Raw genomic sequence first — 6062 nt, forward strand, 5'->3', positions numbered from 1 at the left:
GGGAGACAGAGCAAGACTCCAACTCGAAAAAAAAAAAAAAAAAGAATCTTTTCTTTTTTTAGAGATGGAGTTTTGCTGTTGATGCCCAGGCTGGAGTGCAATGGCACACTCTCGGCTCACTGCAACCTCCGCCTCCCAGGTTCAAGCGATTCTCCTGCCTCTGCCTCAGTAGCTGGGATTACAGGTGCAAGCCACCATGCCCAGACGTTTTTTGTATTTTTCAGTAGAGACGGGGTTTCTCCATGTTGGCCAGACTGCTCTCAAACTCCTGACCTCAGGTGATCTGCCTGCCTTGGCCTCCCAAAGTCCTGGGATTACAGGCGTGAGCCACTGCGCCTTGCCAACTTAAAGAATCTTAATACAAAAATTGGTACAAGAAATAGCATCTTAAGTGAAAGACCTTCAAACAAAATACAGAAAAAGTTAAGCAGCAAGGAGATCTTTGAGGACTCCCCCAGCCCACAGAAACTGTTTAGCAGTTCTTCAGATTAGAATAGGAAGAACAGGTTTGAAGAAGTGGTAATAAGTTCAGTTTTGGACGTATTACAACACAGCGAGACCCCCATCTCTACAAAAATTAAAAAATTTAGCCGGGTGTGGTGGTATGCACCTGTAGTCCCAACTACTTGAGAGCCTGAGGCAGGAGGGTCACTTGAGCCCGGAAGATCAAAGCTGCAGTGAGCTATGATTGCACCACTGCACTCCAGCCTGGGTGAAAGAGCAAGACCCTGTCTCAGAAACCAAACCAAACCAAATAAACAACCACCACAAAACAGGGGAGGAGATAAAATTACTATCTTCATGGAAGTTTTATTATTTGATCATATGAGGAACTAGTTAGGAGGGACAGGGATTTCTGTTTTGTTCATTCACTGATATATCCCAAGTGTCTAGAACAATGTTTGGAATGTACAAACTCAACAAATTTGTTGAATAAACTTCCATTCCTGTAGAATTAAAGCCAGACTGTTTTCACTGAGGAAAGAGTTAAAGAATAAAATGCAGAACGCACAGACCACAGATCAGCTATAGAAAGTCAGGAGGGGGCCGGGCACAGTAGCTCACGCCTGTAATCCCAGCACTTTGGGAGGCTAAGGAGGGGCGGATTATTTGAGGCCAGGAGTTCAAGACCAGCCTGGCCAACATGGCAAAAACCCGTCTCTACTAAAAATACAAAAATTAGCCAGGCGTGGTGGCGTGTGACTCTAGTCCCAGTTACTTGGGAGGCTGAGGTACGAGAATCGCTTAAACGCAGGAGGCAGAGGTTGCAATGAGCATAGATTGTGCCACTGCACTCCAGCTTGGGCGACAGAGTGATACTCCATCTCGAAAATGTCAGAACAGACTAATTTGAGTAATAATAAGAAAACTCCAGTTTCCTGCACAGCCAGCTCTGTGTGGGAAAAAGAAAGAAAAAAAGAGGGGACAGGGGAGAGAGGGAGAGAGAGAGAGAGAGAAAGGAAGGGAGCTAGGGAGGGAAAAAGGGAAGAAAACAAAAGAAAGTCAGAAGGGCACATCTGTGTAGTGTTGGAGGAAAAAAGGGGAAGGAGGGAATATTCATCAAATACCTATAAAGCAGTGCCTTTGAATCTTTTTTTTTTTTTTTTTTGCAAACTCTGCCACCCAGGTTCAAGTGATTCTCCTGCCTCAGCCTCCTGAGGCTGGGATTACAGGCGTCTGCCACTGCGCCCAGCTAATTTTTGTAGTTTTATTAGACAGGGTTTCACCATCTCTTTAACTCCTGACCTCATGATTCACCTGCCTCAGCCTCCCAAAGTGCTGGGATTACAGGCGTGAGCCACCACACCCGGCCACTTCTGAATCTTCTATGTGCAGCTACATCACCTGATTCAATAGGCCTGGGTGATGGGGCCTGAGATTCTATATATTTTTTTTGAGATGGAGTCTCGCTCTGTTGCCTAGGCTGGAGTGCGGTGGCACAATCTCGGCTCACTGCAAACTCCATCTCCTGGGTTCAAGCGATTCTCCTGCCTCAGCCTCCTGAGTAGCTGGGATTACAGGTGTGTGCCACCACACCCAGCTAATTTTTGTATTTTTAGTAGAGATGGGGTTTCACCATGTTGGTCAGGCTGGTCTCAAACTCCTGACCTCGTGATCCACCCACCTCAGCCTCCCAAAGTGCTGGAATTGCAGGCGTGAGCCACTGCACCTGGCCTCTATACTTATTTTTATTTTATTATTTTTTTTGAGATGGAGTCTCTCTCTGTCACCCAGGCTGGAGTGCAGTGACACGATCTCAGCTCACTGAAAGCTCCGCCTCCCAGGTTCAAGCCATTCTCCTGCCTCAGCCTCTCCAAGTATCTGGGACTACAGGCACCCGCCACCACGCCTGGCTAATTTTTTTGTATTTTTAGTAGAGACGGGGTTTCACCATGGTCTGGATCTCCTGACCTCGTGATCCGCCCGCCTCGGCCTCCCAAAAGTGCTGGGATTACAAGCGTGAGCCACGACGCCCAGCCTTCTCTTTCTATCCTTTAAACGTTTCTGTTTCTCAGGTTTCTGTCTCCAGCCTTCTTTTCTTCTAATAATTTGTTTGGATTATTAGGAGGCTGGAGTGTGGTAGCTCATTCACAGCTCACTGCAGCCTTGACTTTCCAGGCTCAAGCCATCCTCCCACCTCAGCCTCCTGAGTAGCTGGGACCACAGACACATGCCACCACACCCAGCTAATGTTTTGTTTTTTTTTTTTTTTGGTAGTGATGGGGTCTCACTATGTTGCCCAGGCTGGTCTTGAACTCCTGGGCTCCAGCAATCCTCCTGCCTCAGCCTCCCGAGGAGCTGGAATCACAGGCATGAGGCCACCAATCCAGCCTTTAAAAAAAAATTGTTTTGTAGAGACAGATCTCACTATGTTGCCCAGGGTGGTCTTGAACACCTGGCCTTAAGTGATCCTCTTGCCTCAGCCTTCCAAAATGTTGGGATTACAGGTGTGAGCCTCTGCATCTGGCCCTAATAGTATTAAATGTTATATTTGACCATTGTTATCTCTAATTCTAGTTGATTCCTCTGAAATTTCTAGATATAAAATCATGTCTAAATATCACATTTTTAGTTATTTCCAAATATTTATGCCGTATTTCTTATGAGGATTTCTAATCAATGTTATATATTGCAGTTCATTTTTAAAACATTTTTGTTTTCTTCCTCATTTTATGAGGAATGACTGAAATGATTTTCATTGAAATGTTAATATTGATTCTTGGTTTTAGATAATCTTTACTTCATTTTAAGAATTCAGATATAATTCATATGAAATTCACCATTTTGTGTGTGTGTGTGTGTGTGTGTGTGTGTGTGTGTGTGTGTGTGTGTGTTTGTGTTTTGAGACAGGGTCTCGCTGTTGTCACCCAGGCTGGAGTAGAGTGGCATGATCTTGGCTCACTGCAACCTCCACCTCCTAGGCTCAGCCTACCAGGTAGCTGGGACTACAGGTGTTCTCCACACCTGGCTAATTTTTGCTTTCTTTTTTTTTTTTTTTTTGTAGAGATGGGATTTTACCATGTTGCCCAGACTGGTCTCAAACTTCTGAGCTCAAGTGATCCACCCACCTCGGCTTCCCAAAGTGCTGTGATTACAGGTGTGAGCCACTGCACCCAGCCAAATTCACAATTTTAATGTGTACAATTCAGTGTTTTTATTTTATTTTATTTATTTAATTTTGAGATGGAGTTTCGCTCTTGTTGCCCAGGCTGGAGTGCAATGGTGCAGTCTTGGCTCACTGCAACCTCTACCTCCTGGGTTCAAGCAATTCTCCTGCCTCAGCCTCCAAAGTAGCCGGGATTACAGGCACCCCCCTCACCACACCCGGCTAATTTTGTATTTTTAGTAGAGACTGGGTTTCACCATGTTGGCCAGGCTGGTCTTGAACTCCTGACCTAAGGTGATCCGCCCACCTCGGCCTCCCAAACTGCTAAGATTACAAGCGTGAGCCACTGCACACGGCCCAATTCAGTGTTTTTAAATATATTATATTGTCGAACTATTCAAGACTATCCAATTCCAGAACATTTCCATCACCTGCCAAATAAACCCTATACCTATCATCTGTCAGTCTCAATTCCTCCCTCCCCAACCCCCAAGAAACCACTAATTTACTTTCTGTCTTCATAGATTTGTTTATTCTGGACATTCAATTCATTTGCCTTTTCCCCATCTTGGCCTTTTTGCCAGACATACTCTTAGGTGAGGACTTTATAATTACCACCCTATTGCCCCCTTCCATCTCTTCCCCACTTGGGTAGCAGCCCTTACTTAAGGTTGGGTGTTACTGACCTTACCTTCAGTTCAGGAGAAAGCCTTAATTAGTGATTTCATCACATCCACCGCCTTACCTCAACAATTTGTTCATACATAAGCATATGACCTAACTTCTTGGTCCAATCAGAGTGGTGGTCAGGATATCTTTAAGGGAGTGGAGGTTGACTTACGTGCAGTTAATGCCCAAATTTTAAGTGTACATTTTGTTGAATTTTTACATCTATATATACCTGTGTAACCACCATGCAGATCAAGATATGGAACATATCTATAGCACTCCAGATGCTTCATGCTTCCTCCCCATCAGTATCTTCACTCCAAGAATAACCATTATTGTGACCCAAAGCTCAAAAATTTTGTTCATTGACTGAGAAAGGAGTCACTGGCTCTCTTCCCCTGCATATGGGGAAATAGGTATGCAAGCCTAGGCGCTTCAGAAAATTATCTGGCTACCCAAGTGAAGCCAGTCTGAGAATAACAAGAACACGTGGAGGAGAGCGCAGACAGGAAAATTCCAGAGAAACAAAACCACAGATCTAACAACAGTGAATTTTTACATTAAATCAATCCTGAAGCTATACTACCTTTGAACTTTCCAGTCTCCAGTAAGCTATTTTATTGTTTAAATGGCTTCAACTGATTTTTTTCTCAACTCAGAATTTTTAACCTGGAACCTTAGCTCTACCTCTTACTTGGTATATGCTCTCGGGAAAGCTACTTAACTTACTTGATTTCTTTAGGCCTTAGTTTTCTGATCTCTAAAAATGTGAAGCTATCTTCCATATATGATTATTTTATGAAATATGCATACTCTATATACAGTATATATATACTAAATATATAAATATCCTCATACATGTTAAACACTCAATAAGTGATATAATTTTTAATAATAAACATGTCTAAAGACTTAAGTCTTCTAACGATGGAATGGGATCCCTTCTAGATAATAAATCCCAAATAACTAGAAACATTAAGCATTACCTGGATAATCCTCCTTTCAGTGATGTTCTAAAAGGTGTTCCTGCTTTGATGGGAGATAGATTAACTCTGAAATCCCTTCTAACACTAAAAACCTGTACAACACTTACTGATTTGAACACTGCCCTGAGCAATGGCAAAATAAAATAAAGAGACTTTCGGTCCAGAAACAGGTAAAAATAATATCCAATTAAAGTTAATGGTTCACAAGAGAAGCAACAAGAGTAGAACACGCAATGGAAACAATACTTCTCAATTAGTTACACTAACAGCTCTGAAGATCTCCTTACTCCACAGAGAGGCCTTTACCTACGCATCAGGGAGGGAGAGGGTAAAATTAGGACTCTAATCAGGCAGTAGAGGTTGCAGGAAGGGTGGAAGCTATAATGATAAAGTCAAGAAATGAGTCAGATTCAGGAGCTGTGGAAAGGGTAGAAAGCTAAGGAGCACAGACTCTGCTGGCATCTGAGCTAACTTGTTTTGTTCTTTTTTAGAGATAGGGTCTTGCTATGTTGCCCAGGCTGGAATGCAGTGGTATGATCCTAGCTTGCTGCAGCCTCGAACTCCCTGCCTCAAACAACCCTGCCTCAGCCCATAGCTGGGACTAGAGGCACACATCACCACACTCAGCTTGAACTAACTCTTTTACTTGACCTTATGCCTTTCAATATCCCTTATCTCAGAGTCACACTACCGAGCAGCTATCAGGAGTATTTATTAGACACTTATACAGAGTCTCACTCTGTTGCCCAGGCTGGAGTGCAGTGGTGCAATCTTGGCTCACTGCAACCTCTGCCTCCCAG

The 6062-nt window shown here is 43.6% G+C and overlaps 1 protein-coding gene across 2 annotated transcripts in view; it reads right to left on the reverse strand.

Moving 5' to 3' along the window:
* The window catches only part of LOC134757313 (inositol hexakisphosphate and diphosphoinositol-pentakisphosphate kinase 1-like), a 69239-nt gene that overhangs the window by 5390 nt on the left and 57787 nt on the right, over positions 1-6062 (reverse strand). The window lies entirely within an intron of this gene.

This window comes from Gorilla gorilla, chromosome 16 (assembly GCF_029281585.2).
Source record: "Gorilla gorilla gorilla isolate KB3781 chromosome 16, NHGRI_mGorGor1-v2.1_pri, whole genome shotgun sequence".
Taxonomy (NCBI): Eukaryota; Metazoa; Chordata; class Mammalia; order Primates; family Hominidae; genus Gorilla; species Gorilla gorilla.